The sequence below is a fragment of the Orcinus orca genome, chromosome 6 (assembly GCF_937001465.1).
Source record: "Orcinus orca chromosome 6, mOrcOrc1.1, whole genome shotgun sequence".
In the NCBI taxonomy this organism is placed as follows: Eukaryota; Metazoa; Chordata; class Mammalia; order Artiodactyla; family Delphinidae; genus Orcinus; species Orcinus orca.
Window position 1 is genome coordinate 48,409,339 of NC_064564.1, and position 20,604 is coordinate 48,429,942.

The window sequence follows — 20,604 nt, forward strand, 5'->3', positions numbered from 1 at the left end:
CTAATTTCAATGTGAGTATAAATTAATTATCTTCCTCCTCCAATTGACACAGGCCAATTTGTACTGAGAGGTAAGGGTGCAAGGCAGAAAGTGTGATCAATAGCCTGTTATACAGGGCCACAGGAAATCTGATCCCCAGAGGGCTCAGAAAGCCAAAGAGGGCAAGAAGTGAATGGGGGCAAGATAGCAAATCTACACTATAATTTAATTTGCAAGCTGAAAAACTGTGACTATTTTGCCAAGAAGCCTTTTATCCCACTTTCTCCAATAGCAGAAATCTGTGATTACCAGTCTTTCATCCAATATGAATTGGGCACACATATAGAACAGAGAAATAAAACCTAAGGGAGATTTTATTTTAATTTGACAAATATTTTTTTGAATTTAATAAAATAACTTATTGTTCCAGAAATGTACTGGTTGCATAAGAATCAAAGTATAATTTTATTCAAAAATGATCATATCAGAGCCACATCTAGTAATTAGATCAACCTAGACTCAACCAAGATTCATTCAAATATTTAGCACATGGCCATATTTACTGGTCACTATTCTTACTGCCAGGGATGCAGAGATTTAAGATAAAAGAGATTGCCTAAGCAATCAGTAAACATACAGTTTAGAGAGGAAGACAAGTCAAAAAGATTATAAATAATATACTATGTGCCTCTCTAAATTTGTAATACTTATAATTGTATCACCTATTTCATCATAAGAATTACATGAGATAATCCATAGAAATTATTTAGCAAAACTTCTGGCACATAGTAATTTAAATAAATATTAGCATCAGATGATGATGTAAACTATGGTGATGATGACGATGACGATAATGATATGGTGATGCCACCATCCCAAGAATATATGGGAACAATGAGGACACAGAATGGAGATTAGAAAAGGATTTTTAAAAGAAAAGCTTTCCTGGGCTTCCGGGAATATGGTGGAAGAATAAGACGCAGAGATCACCTTCCTCCCCACAGATACACCAGAAATACATCTACACGTGGAACAACTCCTACAGAACACCTACTGAACGCTGGCAGAAGACCACAGAACTCCCAAAAGGCAAGAAACCCCACACGTACCTGGGTAGGGCAAAAGAAAAAATAAACAGAGACAAAAGAATAGGGATGATACCTGCACCGCTGGGAGGGAGCTGTGAAGGAGGAAAGGATTCCACACACTAGGAAGCCCCTTCGCGGGCGGAGACTGTGGGTGGCAGAGGGGGAAAGCTTCGAAGCCGCGGAGGAGAGCACAGCAACAGGGGTGCAGAGGGCAAAGCGGAGAGATTCCCGCACAGAGGGTCAGTGCCGACCAGCACTCTCCAGCCTGAGAGGCTTGTCTGGTCACCCGCCGGGGCGGGCGGGGCTGGGAGCTGAGGCTCAGGCTTCGGTCGGAGCGCAGGGAGAGGACTGGGGTTGGCGGCGTGAACACAGCCTGCAGGGGGTTAGTGCGCCACGGCTAGCCGGGAGGGAGTCCGGGGAAAAGTCTGAACCTAACGAAGTGGCAAGAGACTTTTTCTTCCCTCTTTGTTTCCTGGTGCGGGAGGAGAGGGGATTAAGAAAGCTGTTTAAAGAAGCTCCAGAGAAGGGCGCGAGCCGCGGCTAAAAGCGCGGACCCCAGAGACGAGCATGAGACGCTAAGGCTGCTGCTGCTGCCACCAAGAAGACTGTGTGCGAGCACAGCTCGCTCTCCACACCCTGCTTCCTGGGAGCCTGTGCAGCCCGCCACTGCCAGGGTCCCGTGATCCAGGGACAACTTCCCCGGGAGAATGCACGCCGGCCTCTGCCGCCGCAGGCCCGCCCCTCACTCCGAGCGGCTCCCTCCCCCCGGCCTGAGTGAGCCAGATCCCCCGAATCAGTGGCTCCTTTAACCCCGTCCTCTCTGAGCGAGGAACAGACTCCCTCCGGCGACCTACACGCAGAGGCAGGGCCAAATCCAAAGCTGAACCCCGGGAGCTGTGCGAACAAAGAAGAGAAAGGGAAATCTCTCCCAGCAGCCTCAGGAGCAGCGGATTAAAGTTCCACAATCAACTTGATGTACCCTGGATCTGTGGAATACCTGAATAGACAACGAATCATCCCAAATTAAGGAGGTGGACTTTGAGAGCAAGATTTATGATTTTTTCTGCTTTTCCTCTTTTTGTAAGTGTGTATGTGTATGCTTCTGTGTGAGATTTTGTCTGTACAGCTTTGCTTCCACCATTTGTCCTAAGGCTCTATCCATCGGTTTTTTTTTCCTAAATATTTTTTTATTTTAATAACTTTATTATATTTTATCTTATTTTATATTACTTTATCTTCTTTCTTTTTTTCCTTCCTTCCCTCCTTCCTTCCTTCCTTCCTCCCTCCCTCCTTTCTTTCTTTCTTTCTTCTTCTACTAATACTTACTTTCTACTTTTTCTCCCTTTTATTCTGAGCCATGTGGAGGAAAGGCTCTTGGTGCTGCAGCCAGGAGTCAGTGCTGTGCCTCTGAGGTGGGAGAGCAAACTTCAGGACACTGATCCACAGGAGACCTCCCAACTCCACATAATATCAAACAGCGAAAATCTCCCAGAGATCTCCATCTCAACACCAGCACCCAGCTTCACTCAACGACTAGCAAGCTACAGTGCTGGACATCCTATGCCAAACAACTAGCAAGACAGGAACACAACCCCACCCATTAGCAGAGAGGCTGCCTAAAATCATAATAAGTCCACAGACACCCTAAAACACACCACCAGACGTGGACCTGCCCACCAGAGAGGCAAGATCCAGCCTCATCCACCAGAACACAGGCACTAGTCCCCTCCACCAGGAAGCCTACACAACCCACTGAACCAACCTTAGCCACTGGGGACAGACACCAAAAACAACGGGAACTACGAACCTGCAGCCTGCAAAAAGGAGACCCCAAACACAGTAAGATAAGCAAAATGAGAAGACAGAAAAACACACAGCAGATGAAGGAGCAAGATGAAAACCCACAAGACCTAACAAATGAAGAGGAAATAGGCAGTCTACCTGAAAAAGAATTCAGAATAATGATAGTAAAGATGATCCAAAATCTTGGAAATAGAATAGAGAAAATGCAAGAAACATTTAACAAGGACCTAGAAGAACTAAAGATGAAACAAACAATGATGAACAACACAATAAATGAAATTAAAAATACTCTAGGGCTTCCCTGGTGGCACAGTGGTTAAGAATCCACCTGCCAATGCAGGGGACATGGGTCGAGCCCTGGTTCAGGAGGATCCCACATGCCGCGAAGCAACTAAGACCGTGTGCCACAACTACTGAGCCTGCGCTCTAGAGCCCGCGAGCCACAACTACTGAAGCCCGTGTGCCACAACTACGGAAGCCCACACACCTAGAGCCTGTGCTCCACAACAAGAGAAGCCACCGCAATGAGGAGCCTGCGCCCCGCAACGAAGAGTAGCCCCTGCTCACCACAACTAGACAAAGCCCACGTGCAACAGCGAAGACCCAAGGCAGCCAAAAATTAAATAAATGAATAAATACATAAATTTATAAAATAAAATAAAAATACTCTAGATGGGATCAATAGCAGAATAACTGAGGCAGAAGAACGGATAAGTGACCTGGAAGATAATATAGTGGAAATAACTACTGCAGAGCGGAATAAAAATAAAAGAATGAAAAGAACTGAGGACAGTCTCAGAGACCTCTGGGACAACATTAAACGCACCAACATTCGAATTATAGGGGTTCCAGAAGAAGAAGAGAAAAAGAAAGGGACTGAGAAAATATTTGAAGAGATTATAGTTGAAAACTTCGCTAATATGGGAAAGGAAATAGTTAATCAAGTCCAGGAAGCACAGAGAGTCCCATACAGGATAAATCCAAGGAGAAATATGCCAAGACACATATTAATCAAACTGTCAAAAATTAAATACAAAGAAAACATATTAAAAGCAGCAAGGGAAAAACAACAAATAACACACAAGGGAATCTCCATAAGGTTAACAGCTGATCTTTCACAGAAACTCTGCAAGCCAGAAGGGACTGGCAGGACATATTTAAAGTGATGAAGGAGAAAAACCTGCAACCAAGATTACTCTACCCAGCAAGGATCTCATTCAGATTTGATGGAGAAATTAAAACCTTTACAGACAAGCAAAAGCTGAGAGAGTTCAGCACCAACAAACCAGCTTTACAACAACTGCTAAAGGAACTTCTCTAGGCAAGAAACACAAGAGAAGGAAAAGACCTACAATAACAAACCCGAAACAATTAAGAAAATGGGAATAGGAACATACATATCGATAATTGCCTTAAATGTAAATGTACTAAATGCTCCCACCAAAAGACACAGATCGGCTGAATGGATACAAAAACAAGACCCATATATTTGCTATCTACAAGAGACCTACTTCAGACCTAGAGACACATACAGACTGAAAGTAAGGGGATGGAAAAAGATATTTCACACAAATGGAAACCAAAAGAAAGCTGGAGTAGCAATTCTCATATGAGACAAAATAGACTTTAAAATAAAGACTATTACAACAGACAAAGAAGGACACTACATAATGATCAAGGGATCGATCCAAGAAGAAGATATAACAATTGTAAATATTTATGCACCCAACATACGAGCACCTCAATACATAAGGCAAATACTAACAGCCATAAAAGGGGAAATCGACAGTAACACGTTCATAGTATGGGACTTTAACACCCCACTTTCACCAATGGACAGATCATCCAAAATGAAAATAAGGAAACACAAGCTTTAAATGATACATTAAACAAGATGGACTTAATTGATATTTATAGGACATTCCATCCAAAAACAACATAATACACATTTTTCTCAAGTGCTATGGAACACTCTCCAGGATAGATCATATCTTGGGTCACAAATCAAGCCTTGGTAAATTTAGGAAAATTGAAACTGTATCAGGTATCTTTTCCGACCACAACGCTATGAGACTAGATATCAATTACAGGAAAAGATCTGTAAAAAATACAAACACATGGAGGCTAAACAATACACTACTTAATAACGAAGTGATCACTGAAGAAATCAAAGAGGAAATTAAAAAATACCTAGAAACAAATGACAATGGAGACACGACGACCCAAAATCTATGAGATGCAGCAAAAGCAGTTCTAAGAGGGAAGTTTATAGCAATACAATCCTACCTTAAGAAACAGGAAACATCTCGAATAAACAACCTAACCTTGCACCTAAAGCAATTAGAGAAAGAAGAACAAAAAAACCCAAAGTTAGCAGAAGGAAAGAAATCATAAAAACCAGATCAGAAATAAATGAAAAAGAAATGAAGGAAACGATAGCAAAGATAAATAAAACTGAAAGCTGGTTCTTTGAGAAGATAAACAAAATTGATAAACCATTGGCCAGACTCATCAAGAAAAAAAGGGAGAAGACTCAAATCAATAGAATTAGAAATGAAAAAGTAGAAGTAACAACTGACACTGCAGAAATAGAAAAGATCATGAGAGATTACTACAAGCAACTCTATGCCAATAAAATGGACAACCTGGAAGAAATGGACAAATTCTTAGAAATACACAACCTGCCAAGACTGAATCAGGAAGAAATAGAAAATATGAACAGACCAATCACAAACACTGAAATTGAAACTGTGACTAAAAATCTTCCAACAAACAAAAGCCCAGGACCAGATGGCTTCACAGGCAAATTCTATCAAACATTTAGAGAAGAGCTAACACCTATCCTTCTCAAACTCTTCCAAAATATAGCAGAGGGAGGAACACTCCCAAACTCATTCTACGAGGCCACCATCACCCTGATACCAAAACCAGACAAGGATATCACAAAGAAAGAAAACTACATACAGGCCAATATCACTGATGAACATAGATGCAAAAATCCTCAACAAAATACTAGCAAACAGAATCCAACAGCACATTAAACGGATCATACGCCATGATCAAGTGGGGTTTATTCCAGGAATGCAAGGATTCTTCAACATACGCAAATCAATCAACGTGATACAGCATAATAACAAATTGAAGGAGAAAAACCATATGATCATCTCAATAGATGCAGAGAAAGCTTTCGACAAAACTCAACACCCATTTAAGATAAAAACCCTCCAGAAGTAGGCATAGAGGGAACTTTCCTCAACATAATAAAGGCCATATATGACAAACCCACAGCCAACATTGTCCTCAATGGTGAAAAACTGAAACCATTTCCACTAAGATCAGGAACAAGACAAGGTTGCCCACTCTCACCACTATTATTCAACATAGTTTTGGAACTTTTAGCCACAGCAATCAGAGAAGAAAAGGGAATAAAAGGAATCCAAATAGGAAAAGAAGAAGTAAAGCTGTCACTGTTTGCAGATGACATGATACTATACATAGAGAATCCTAAAGATGCTACCAGAAAACTCCTAGAGCTAATCAATGAATTTGGTAAAGTAGCAGGATACAAAATTAATGCACAGAAATCTCTGGCATTCCTATACACTAATGATGAAAAATCTGAAAGTGAAATCAAGAAAACACTCCCATTTACCATTGCAACAAAAAGAATAAAACATCTAGGAATAAACCTACCTAAGGAGACAATGACCTGTATGCAAAAATTATAAGAGACTGATGAAAGCAATTAGAGATGATACAAACAGATGGAGAGATATACCATGTTCTTGGACTGGAAGAATCAACGTTGTGAAAATGACTCTACTACCCAAAGCAATCTACAGATTCAGTGCAATCCCTATCAAACTACCACTGGCATTTTTCACAGAACTAGAACAAAAAATTTCACAATTTGTATGGAAACACAAAAGACCACGAATAGCCAAAGCAATCTTGAGAACGAAAAATGGAGCTGAAGGAATCAGGCTGCCTGACTTCAGACTATACTACAAAGCTACAGTAATCAAGAGAGTATGGTACTGGCACAAAAACAGAAAGATAGATCAATGGAACAGGATAGAAAGCCCAGAGATAAACCCACGCACATATGGTCACCTTATCTTTGATAAAGGAGGCAGGAACGTACAGTGGAGAAAGGACAGCCTCTTCAATAAGTGGTGCTGGGAATACTGGACAGGTACATGTAAAAGTATGAGATTAGATCACTCCCTAACACCATACACAAAAATAAGCTCAAAATGGATTAAAGACCTAAATGTAAGGCCAGAAACTATCAAACTCTTAGAGGAAAACATAAGCAGAACACTCTATGACATAAATCACAGCAAGATCCTTTTTGATCCACCTCCTGGAAAAATAGAAATAAAAACAAAAATAAAAAAATGGGACCTAATGAAACTTCAAATCTTTTGCACAGCAAAGGAGACCACAAACAAGACCAAAAGACAACCCTCAGCATGGGAGAAAATATTTGCAAATGAAGAAACTGACAAAGGATTAATCTCCAAAATTTATAAGCAGCTCATGCAGCTCAATAACAAAAAAACAAACAACCCAATCCAAAAATGGGCAGAAGACCTAAATAGACATTTCTCCAAAGAAGATATGCAGACTGCCAACAAACACATGAAAGAATTTTCAACATCATTAATCATTAGAGAAATGCACATCAAAACTACAATGAGATATCATCTCACACCAGTCAGAATGGCCATCATCAAAAAGTCTAGAAACAATAAATGCTGGAGAGGGTGTGGAGAAAAGGGAACACTCTTGCACTGTTGATGGGAATGTAAATTGATACAGCCACTATGGAGAACAGTATGGAGGTTCCTTAAGAAACTAAAAATAAAACTACCATATGACCCAGCAATCCCACTACTGGGCATATACCCTGAGGAAACCATAATTCAAAAAGAGTCATGTACCAAAATGTTCATTGCAGCTCTATTTACAATAGCCATGACATGGAAGCAACCTAAATGTCCATCATCGGATGAATGGATAAAGAAGATGTGGCACATATATACAATGGAATATTACTGAGCCATAAAAAGAAACGAAATTGAGATATCTGTATGAGGTGGATGGACCTAGAGTCTGTCATACAGAGTGAAGTAAGTCAGAAAGAGAAAAACAAATATCATATGCTAACACATATATATGGAATCTAAGAAAAAAAAAAAGGTCATGAAGAACCTAGGGGTAAGATGGGAATAAAGACACAGACCTACTAGAGAATGGACTTGAGGATATGGGGAGGGGGAAGGGTAAGCTGTGTCAAAGTGAGAGAGAGGCATGGACATATATACACTACCAAACTTAAGGTAGATAGCTAGTGGGAAGCAGCCGCATAGCACAGGGAGATCAGCTGGGTGCTTTGTGACCACCTGGAGGGGTGAGATAGGGAGAGTGGGAGAGAGGGAGATGCAAGAGGGAAGAGATATGGGAACATATGTATATGTATAACTGATTCACTTTGTTATAAAGCAGAAACTAACACACCATTGTAAAGCAATTAGACTCCAATAAAGATGTAAAAAAAAAAAAAAGCTTTCCTGTTAGAGGTATAAATCTGAGCTAAATTTTTAAAGATTGATAATAAACATAAGCCAATAACAAAGAGTTAGGGAAGAGATAGAAATGTCCTAGGCAGATAAGATAGAAGCATCAATGCTTTTACTCCCTACCCTGAGCAGTTTAGGATCCCTTCTGAGTCTTGGAGCAGCCCTGAACCAGACATCTAGCATCTGAATCCTCTCAAATGTGATGCTCAGGGAAATCCCCAGACACCTTGAGAGACCCATGTATCTGGACACAGTATCCAATTTACGTGTGTCCTTAGATTTTCATCCTCTTCATTCTGATGAGAACCTCTTGCATGATCAATTTAATAATGTCAAATTGACCAATATTATGCTTTGTTTGGTATTTCCTATTCACATGAAATCTATTTGTCCTGGTATTTAAAAATATAAAGCTGTCTTTTCCTATTTAAAGTAAATATCATTAAAGTCTTACCTGTAGTACATATTGCTTTATTCTTTACTTTTTCAGAACATAGGTTCTTCAGTATATTGTTAAATGAACCTATATTAATTTATTCTGCCATCCCTTATTCTTTATGTATGCCTAGAACATACTAGATACTGTGTTCCACGTATTTCTAAAAGGTGCTACATATAATGGGAGAAACATGGTATTTTCCCCCATACAGCTTGACATAACAATTCCATTTCTAGGATCTATCCTACAGAAATACACATGAGTACAAAGATATAGTTTAGATAGATAGAAGGGAAGAAGGGAGGGAGGAGGGAGAGAGAGAACAGGATTTTAGGGGAATAAATAAGGAGACTATGGATATAGATGTTCATTGCAGCATTTTTTGAAATGTAGAAAAATTATAAACAGCCTATATATGGTAATGGTTACATAAATTATGGTTAATTCATACTAGACTGATAGGTAGCTCTTAAAATAAATAGGGTAGACTGAAGTGCAGTAACATGAGAGGGTCTATAAGGCATATTAAGTGATGTAATTACATAACAATGAAGCTAATCACATACACACACAGATATTTAAATGGTAAATGCACAGGAAAAGCTTTCAGAGAATTGACATCAAACATGCAGAGGGAGGTATGGAAAGATGCTGGGGATAGGAAGAAAAACAAAGAACATGGAGTGGATATCCACTTTTTACTTTACATATTTTTGAACTGTTTCAGTTTTGTAAAGTATATGTGTTTCTTTGAAGTTAAAATAAAAATTTACTCTAACTGGAAAAAAAATATGATAATATGGATTAATGCTCCTGACTCTTTGCTCTGGTTGAACAGCCTTCTCCCATCTTCTGTGGTAAGTGAAATCCTATTCACTTTTCAGGGCCCAACTCAGTCATCAGTATATTCCTTGATATTTAAGTCATAGCTACTCTAAATTTCAAATAATAATTCTAAACTATCTTGGGTATGTGGCACTTGGATGCTTGCAAACTTCCCACCCATTCTACAAACACCCAATACCAGCATCTCATCTGTGCTTCTACAGGACTATGAAATTAGAGCACTTTACATTGTATCACAGTCACTTCTCAGACCAACCAGTAAACTTATTCATCTGAGTCCTCAGTGTTTATTAAAGAGGATATTAAAGAGAAATGTGCCTGCACAAATGCAACTGAGAACAAAACGTAACTAAGAGAAGTCATCTCCAACTTTCACCCTCTCTTCACCTAATAAGTGTTGTGGGAATATGAGCCATTTCCATATTTCATAGGCATCCTGTGATGTGAAAGCTTATTTCTGAATTTGTTTCTCCTGTAAGAAAAGATTTCCTTCCTAAAATTAGACTGTGAATCTACTTCCAAAGCTACTAATCAAACATAAGTTAAAGCTACTTAAATAAGGGAGAGAAAATTTTAGAGCTCTAAAATCATTAGAAATAGGTCACCGAAACCTTCAATAAAACTTCAGAAAAGGTTCCAGGAAAAAAGGTATTCTCATTAAGAAGCTGTAAAGTAATTCTGCTATCAAACAGGGGGGAAAAAATCACATATGCAAAAGCAGCAAAATACAGTCTATAAAGTCATTTAATGAAACAGAAATTTGTATCTATGCCATATCTAATGCACTTCTGGAAAAACCTCGGCATATTCACTAATTATGAACCATATATTACATAGTTATTATGGGTATTATTCAGCAATAGAAGATTTAAAGTTGGTTGTCTCCTTCACTATAGTTAGCAAAGAAATATTGGCACATATATGATCTAGTTAAATAGGTTAGAAAATAGGAGGGAATTTACTAACTAGCCCTTTAATTATGCAAACAGAGTTTCCATAATTCTGAAACTGAATTCCATGACACCCACAGATTTCCCTATAATCTAGCTGTAAATAGTAATTACAGTGTTCAGAGTAGAAACCACTGTATTTTAGGTTGCAAAGCAGTCTCTATTATTATCTCCTGTATTAAGTCATTTGATAACTGTCTAAAACTTTCCTAGTAGGGTGAGTTTTATTTTCTTTTAAAGTCATGTTTTTCTTTATTTTCATGAAAAGTGTAAGAAAAATTTGTTCAGCCATTTTCAAATTAAAGGACAATGGGGAGGGAAATTTGCCATTAAACTTTAAAACATTATATTTAGCAGGTCCTCGGTGGGTTGCATAATCAGTTCAAGACTATGGATTAACAATCAAAGGGAGCCTAGACACTGACCTACATTAGAGAAACCCTACACACACAACCAAGAATTCATCATCCCCAGAGAACAGAAAGCCTTTTGGGTAACCTGCTAGCTAAGCAGCACATGCCCCAATATTATAGTGCTAGGAACCAGGAAAAAACTCATCTTGAAAGGCACCACATTAAAGGTGAGAAAAACAGTAGGAGTCCTACATAACCCAGCATTAATTTTCAGACCTAGCCTATAGTGCTGCAAGGCAATAATCATTTAACTATTTGTTATGCAGGTGTACATCTACAGCTACTTTAGGAACCACATTTGACGGGGCATTATGTTCATCCTCAGGATGCTGAACACACAAGTTGCCAAAACTGACTGAGCCACATCAGAGCAGGATAATTTCAACTGTCTTGGAGATTCACACCCAATTGTTTCAGTCACTTCAATCTGACATAGGTACAAAACTTAATTCATGTTGCCACCAAAACCCACTCCTCCTCCTGTGTTTCCTGTCTCAATGAACAGACCCTTTATTTACATAATTGATTGCTCATGCCAGAAAAATTAAGCATCATCTTGGATAGCTCCCTCTTCACATCTTGCACATCTAATCACAAGTCTTTCAAATTTCCTCATTCATTCATTTCTCTTCATCCCCACTATCACCAGCATAGTTTGGACCACCAAAATCACTTCTCTGGATCTAGAGATGAATCTAGAGGAAGACTCATGAGCCTCAAAGCCCCTTCTAGAGCCTTGTATCTAATTTTATATTCAAAATTTTGTATTCTTTTTCTTAAAGAGAATCCCAAAATATATAACCTGTGGACCCTACAAAACCTATATCCTCTGCTATCAGAGTTACTGCAAAAGCTTCCCATCTCCTTAGCATTGTAGATGAAGTGGTCTTTCTAAAACACAAATATGATCATGTACTTCCATCACTTAAAAGCCTCCAGTCGTGACATGTTTCTCTTAGAATTTTGTCTCAACTCCTTAAACTTAAATTTTATATAGTCTACATACATCTTATGATATACATACAACTTCTCCAGCTACTATACAGCCCTTATACCATGTTCTTTAGACATACCAGAATGTGTCCCCTCACAACTTCCCATTCTCTCTTCTTGAGAGAGCAGAAACCAGGTCTTGCTTCCTGTTAAACCAGCAGCACCTAGCACTATCATGTCACTTAGTAGGCATTTCATAAATATTTATTGATGGAATACATGAATGAGCAATGAATGAACTCCACATCACTGGTCCTAATCCAGGCATAGGGATCAGAAACCCATGAGGGATTGATCTAGCAAGAAAAGCACTGATTGATTCCTGGGAATAAATTGCAGTTGACTTCTCATATTCATGAGTAATTATACTGGAAAGAATTTTTGATGAATCATATATCAGGGAAACAGTCATTAAATCTCTAAGTTTCTCTCTCCTTTAGAAATCTGCATTTCTTCCCAAATTCCTATTGCTTTGAATGTAATGCCTGATATACCAGATTTTTCCTAGCTGATATTGCCCTACCTACCAAACACTGAGAATATACAAAAAATATCTAATCCAGGGCCTGAACATAGATGATCCAAGCTACTATTTTCTTACAGATTTTTTTCCTACCATTCAACAACACGTAACGTGGCTAACTTAAAAGTTTTTTCTTATCCATATTTCCCTACTTTCTCCAAATACATTCTTACCAGGTAACTAAGATGAAATTTTTCCCCAATTATCTTGACAATTACTTTTTATATATTAATACTTACTTAGATTACATCTCATGCTGATATAAAAATTCCAATAACTGACTACAAAATATCACAAACTTTTTAATATTCATTCCTTTAAGAAACATTCATTGGATACTCACTTTATGTGCTAGGCAGTGTACAACAAGTTACATAAAAGAAATTTATATTGTCCTACAAGGCTTCTCCCATGTAGGGACATAATATCATCATGTTTTATACCATTCAATAAAATTCTTAGATCCTTTTATATGGTTCCTGCATATCTTCTTGGTAAATGTTCCAAATGTACATTAAGTATGATAGACATTGAGATGACAGACAGATAGATAGATAGAGATAGATTTGAATATTAGAATTAGGATTTAGGTAGAATAAGCTAGGTAGGAAGGTAGATAGATATCTGAACATTATATCCATATATATGCTTATTAATATCTCACATACTTATACATAAATTAGATTGACTTACAACACAGTTTTTAACCATTGAATTATTGTAGTTTTTAATAGCTCATGGGTCAAGGCTTCTAACCACTACTTTTTTGATCAATATTTTCTTAGCTCTTCTTGCTTTTTCCCTCTTCTAGGTGAATTTTAATATGATTTCATCAAGTTCCAGATAATGGTATCAAGATTTGGGGATAATTACATCAAATCCATAAATTAATTTGTGAATAATTGGCATCTTTTACCTTACATAATAACCCATGAAACTTAATAAAAATGATCAAGGACGTTCCACCATTGTCCATGCTTTTTATTAGTGTATTGAAATCTCCATATTCTACAAAATATTAACATGAACATTCTATCCATTTGATTGTTGATTAGCCAAAAAACAAAGAAAAGGGAAAAAATTATACCATGTCAAAATAACGGACAAGTTAATTTGAAATCCCTACATGAAAAGCCCTATCAGGTATGCAAAGGTATCAGATAATTAATACAACTGACTGGCTGGAGGAAGCCGTACTTACACAGAACTCAATGGAAGCAGGAACTTTTTACCTGGCATTCATTTCATGAAAGAGTGATTGTTTATGAGCACTTTACTCCCAATCCCAGTAAAGGTGGTCTAGTTCCTTAATACCAGAATAGAAAATAATTCAAATCCTGGATACAAGGGTGCTTTAACTCTGAGAAGGTATGAAGGAAAAGAATAAATTAAACCAGTGAGAAAAAGCAGAGGCAGATAAAAATTAAAATTACCTCCTCTGTTTTTGTAGCCTCATGATTTTGAATCTATGCAAAGTGAGAAAGTGTAGCATATTGGCTTCTGAGTGCTTTGAGAGCAGAGATATTCTCTTTAATTCTACCACAAACTTACATCCAGAACGTGCCCACATAGAGTCAGAATTGCGAAATTTTTCTGAACAGCCTGGTGGTAGTTTTTAGATCCTAAATAGTATTTTTCTAAACATTCAAAGTGAAAATACTGTAGGCCACAGCTTACCTTTCGATCGGCATACTTACTCTACCAGATAAGAATCTCTTTAAGGTCAAGATCCCTGTCTCACTTATCCTTTCACCACCAGCATTTAACACTGACCAATCCTGCACACATTAAAATAATGAGAACAATGGCATCATCCCTAGAAATGAAGGTAATGAGTAAATGTGTGCATGTGTATATGTGTCTGTATATACATATATGTTTTTTATTGTATCCCAATATAGAGATACATATGAGCAGTGTGAATTTATGCTTTGAAAAGTGTGAAAATAATTGGTTTGGAATTAACAAAGTTACTGACATTTAAAAAGGCCAGTGCTAGAGAAAAAGCACATTATTTTTGACTGAGTTGTAGGATGAGCCCTTAACAATTATGTCTGTGCACATACCCACACAACTGTAGACATCAGAAGTTTTTTAAAACTAGTTAAGAAGCACTAGTTGACCTTTCCCTATCTTCCTTAGAGTGCACCTTTATTAATGTGCCCTTCAAAAACTGCAAACTACACAAAGACAAGAAAACAGTGCTCTCCCAAAGAGTTAGAAAGGGATGTAAATCATGGCTGGCTCTAGCCTCTGGCAGATTCACTCACACCTTGCTCTTTGCAGAGCTCTTCCTTTATCGTCAACTCTAGAACGCAAAGTTAAAAAAAAAAAAGATATTTGTAATTTTGACCTACAGTTTTTAAAAAACAATAAAATGCCATTGTTCATAGAAACACAAAAATGATAGCACTGAAGTCACCGTATCACCACAGCATGGGCACAGAAGATGGCAGAAATGACAATACGGCTTAGGAGAAATGGGTGTAAGGCCTCTGGGCAAGCCACCATTTGTGCATTCTCTACACATTTTCATCGCTGAACCAAAGGTCTGAGTGCCTAACAGCATTTAATTTGGAGGGTAGAGTAGCAACACCAAAAAAAAAAAAAATCTAAAAGATGCCTATTCCACGTGGAGTATCTGCTGCCAATATGACCTTTGTTGTAATTATGTTTTAGCTAGCCATGGAAAAGCTCTTCACAAAACAAAAGATTCCATCCAGCACCGAAGTGACCATGTTCTTCTACAGAGTTGAGAAGCATCGTTATGTTTTCACAATGCCAAAAGTTCTGCTATAAAATGGGAAGCCTCCTTCTTTCTTCCATATTCCTTCAAATGGAAGAGATGTCATTGCTGATTAAGTCCAGGTACTGAGAGTGATACTGAGCTGAAGAGTGAATGGCAGAGAATAGTGGGAGGAATATTGAAAAGAAAGCATGACCTGCAACTCTGTGAATAAATCACTCTATATACCTGCTATAACTGCTCCGTTCTCTTCAAGAATGTTGTAGAATGTTCTTGTCCTAACCTCCTTAAGAAGCTAGAGTACTAAAAAGTTACTCAAGAAACTCATCCTACATCTCAAATATGCTCAAGAAAAATGGCAGGTAAGTTGGGGAAAACGTGGTGATGTGTAAAAGGACAGTTATAGAGAACATAAACATATGAAGAGTCATAACCTCCTCAAGCCAGAGTATCATTTGTTTTCCAATAAAGGGGAGAGGATGTGGAATCAAAAAAGCATAGAAAAAGGTAGTAAACTCCTATCTCAAGGCACACATAGAAATCCATTCCAGGAGGACTGTAGTTGTAAATATGAAAGTAAAAACAATAAGGCTTCCAGAGGATAATGCAAGTGACTTAGCTTCTAGATGATTTTGACGTTAAGAAATATTTCCCAAACAGAGGACAAAATGCACTAACCAAAGAAAACAAAACAATAAATCTGATTACGTTAAAATTAAGAACTTCTTTTCATTAAAAAATACTATTAAGAAAGTGAAAAGTCAAGCCACAGGCTGGAAGAAAATATCTGTAGCACATATAAACAACAAAGGACTCTTACTGAGAATAAATAAAGAAATCCAAACTATCAATAAGAAAAAGCCAAAATTCAATAGAAAAAGTGGGCAAGAGATTAGGAACAAGAATTTCACAGGAAAGGATATCTGAACGTCCAGTAAACATAGGCAAGGAGGCTCAACCACATTAGCAGTCAAGGAAAGGTAAAAATATACCTCTAGAAACTCATCACAATTCGAATGAATGAGAACACTAAGAGTTGGCTAGTCTTAGGAGCAACAAACAGTCACACTACTGGCAGAAACAGAAAACCATTTGGATATCTGCTTGGTATTATCTACTCAGGTTAAAGATATCATACCTAGTGACCGAGTAACTCAGCATGTGCACATATTAACCAAAAGACATAGGCAAGAACACTCTTGCAACATTACTCATAATTGCTGAAAACTGGAAACAACACAAACGCCCATTAACTGTAAAATAAATAAATAAACTGTGATACATTCATATAATGAAACATACTACAGCCATCAAAACAAACAAACTACACCTACATTCAATAGCATAATGAATCTTACAAACATAATTTAGCAAAAGAAGCCAGGTACAAAAGAATCCATTATCTATAACTTCATTTACACAAAGCTTTAAAAAAAAAAGTAGGCAAATCCAATCTATTGTGTTAGAAGTCAAAATGGTGGTTACTTCTGGGAAAGAGGGAGGGTTCAGTTATTGGGAGGGGACATGAATGGAGCTTCTAGGGTGCTGACAGTGTTCTGTTTCTTGAGTAGGGAGGAGGTTTCACAAGTCAGTTCATTTTGAGATAATTCAGCTGAACATTTATTATTTCTGCACTCTTGTATGTGTCATCCTTCAATTAAGAGGTTCTCTTTCATTTTGTTTAAGTGACCAGATATAATCTTTCTTTGGAGAAATAAGAAACAAGCCATTAACATACTCAAATCCTATCAAACACCAAGTCCTTTATCAAAATAATCTAATCTTTAAAAAAAATTAAGTCTGAGCATTTGTCCTTTGAAAATTAAGACTGACCCAGTTTTAAAGATGAACAAAGTAATAGATTGAGTGATCTGTCCAAAATGTAACGGTCAGTAAGTTCCAGGACTGGGGTGCAAGAACCAGGTTCTACTCTTCCATGCCCAGTACCATCTGTATCATTACGATTGCTCTGAAGCTTAAGAGTAGGATTTTGCTTCACATCTTGAATCCACCAAGAAATTGTGTTTAATAGGATAGATATGCTAGTCTCCATTGTGCTGCCAGGGAAGTACTGGTGCTAAAAGGTGCACCCTGGTGAAAACGTCCCTCCTGAAAAGCCTCAGGGCATCTGCCATGCCTCTGGGGCCCTTCTGAGGGCATCCATTTGCAAAGGTCTCTGGGCTTTGAATAATGTGACCCTGAGACCTGGCCTCTGCCATACTATAGTAGTTAAAGGAAGGATTTTGAAGTTAGAGTTGAGTTTGAGTCCTAGCTCTGTCAGTATGTAACCTCTCTAAGTCTTATTTCCATATCTATAAAACAGGGATAAGGTTAAACCTGCCTCCCAGAGCTGAGATGAGCAGTAATCTGAATTCCTGACATGGAGTAAGTTAAATAAGTAAATAATGTCCCTGGTACTGTTTCTGGTTTTTGTTGTTGTTCTAATCCAGGTGACTATTTGACACAAAGACACATAAAGACCACTGGCATTTAAGGTGGGCCTGGTACAAGAACTGGGGGCAACAGAGGCACACTGTCCTGTATGCTGATGGGTCGATCCAACCACACACTCCGTGGCAGGGATGAATGCAAGACATGGAGAGAATTGGAACTCAGTGAGGGTAGAAGTTGAAAATCCACATTAAGAAAGAAAAACCCATAAAGTGACAGGAGCTAAATAGGCAGAGGCCATTAAGGAGAGAAGTGAGCAGAGAAAACTTTGTTACAGCACCAATCAGAGAAACTGAGAGATGATTTAGATAACAGGCATGGCAGGGCATAAAAGCAGTGAGCACCAGACACCGTTTCTGAGGGAAAAATCCTCAGACTCACAATAATCAGAGCTTCTGTGGGGAGACTGCAGCCTTCCCAGGGGCAGGGAATGAAGCTCAGGTTCCCTGTGAGGCCTCCTCTGTAGCTATTGAGAACAATCTCAGTCCACTGCCCATTACACGATTAGGCTGAGCACATCTCTGCACCCAAAAGCCCTTCAACACCTAAAAGACCAATTAGGAGAGAAAGTTAAAGCATCTGTCTTAAATCCAAGTAAGCCAGAGTTGGATTAAGCAGAAGAATAAAGGTCCAAGTTCATACAAGAAAACACTTAACTTTAACCTAGTGAATGTTATTTGTAATCTTCTTAAACTTGTCGATCAAGGACTGATTCGTCAGTGAAAAATTATTTCTAAAACTAAAGAATAATATATAGGAGCATCTTAGCTGTCCATACAGACCAAATTTCTGGAATTGGACCACCCAGCCACAAACTGAGGCATTGCCAGTAGGTCCCCAAGTGGTCCACAACCACAGGAGGAAATAAATAGTCTTCAAAATCTATCAAAGGTAAACTAATATGAAAAGTAACAGTAAATACCTCACATGCTAAAAGATCTAGACTTAGACCAAGGTTTTGATTTCAAGTACAACAGAATTACCACATTAATTATTCATGTTTTGTTAATACTAGGAAAACTCATGAAAAAAATAGAGATAAACAGATTCATATATAATGAAAACACCAGAAAATCTAAAAGCCATTGCTACCAGATATTGTGATGCTTGAATCACAGGGGCTGAAGTTTTTAATGTTATATAGATATTTCCTTAGGCTAATATTTCAAATAATATTTAAACTATGTAAGTTCCTTTGGCTTTCATCCCCCTCCAAGTAGGTAATGGAAATATGGCTGGACATCCAGAACAAGTTGATCTGCAAGGTTATTTGAATAACTGGAGGTTAAATGCATTGTGTTATTACTTTCAAGGTGAGTATTATAAACTCTCTTCTAGATGTTTTTTTAGAAGCATTTTACTATTACAGACACCATTTGGCTACTGATAATTTGAGGGTTGTGTGAAAAAAATCATATCTGCTGCAATTCGGAAAAAAATAACAATAGGTTGTGAACAAGGGCTATGTTCATTTTGCTGGGTTTAGAATAATGTAGGAGTGCCTATAACAAGTAAACAGTGGACAGGCTTTGTTCTGCTGGATTTAGATTAACCTTTACAAGCAATGCAGAATTAGATTATGAAAATAAATTGAAAATGGCATCTCCTTAAACTCACTTTGTACTCTGCATTTTCTTAAGCTTTTATGTGACTGTCAAATATTAGTACAGGGCTCCATTTGTATTTGTAGCATTTTATCTTTTTTTTTTCTGAAAAGATAAGCACCAGTCTTCAGAGAAAGCTTCTGACTATTGGATACAGAAAATAACTCTTTCCTGAATGGTTAATGTTTCAAATATGAGCACAGATACCAGATGGCAAAAGGGGAAAAAAAGAATTCAAGTTGTTTCATTGCTCAATGATAAGGATTTTTCCATCTGCTGGTTCAATACTAACTTGGTTTACATTCACTTAGAGCCAATACAATTAAAACTCTATTTGAAGTGAAATGCTTCAGAAAAATAAAACTAGAAACCTGAGAAACCCTTCTCCGAGTTACATCTATCCCTCAAAAATAGCTAAGCTTTTATATATGTGTACAAATGTGAGTGCAAGAACAAACAAAGATATAAAAAACATTTTGAAACATTCTAAAGTCACATGCACTTAAATAATTCTAATGAAGACTATATGTGATTGAAATGTAAGTGGACATCTGCTAGAATTAAGAATCATGGTGAAATAAAATGAATCTAAAGTAATAATATACTGGGGTAATCGTCACAAAGGATGAAATGGGAGGCTACTGGTGAGTGAACAATATGGTAGCAGTTGACAAAGAAACAGGTTTGAATGGTGAATCCACGAAGACCAAAGAGCAGGTGATGAGGAGAAATAGCATAGCAATCACAGGCAACAGCATCTCACAGGATAGCAGAGGTCTTACATACTAAAATGGGTGTAAAGTAGAAAGGAGTACCCAGAAACAACTAGAATTCATAAGAACAAGCATCAAGTAAGAGCCATAAGCAACAAGAGAGTTCTGGGGTCCCCCCTAGCAAGGCAACCCCACGATCCTTTGATATTAGGACACTGTCCCCCAATCCTTTGACAGAAGGAGCTCCTACTCAAAATATAATGTTCATAATACTAAGAAGTGGTTTTCCAGGGTAACCATCCCTTCTGTCCTGAAAATACTGTTAAACTAGGCATCACTCCTTTGGTGACACAAACTCCTCAAAGATAGGCCCATGAATTACTTCTGTATTCCTGATACTTAGCACTTAGCATATGAGAGATGTTCCACAAATATTTGATAATCTTAATAGAACTGATCTAAGAATTCCAC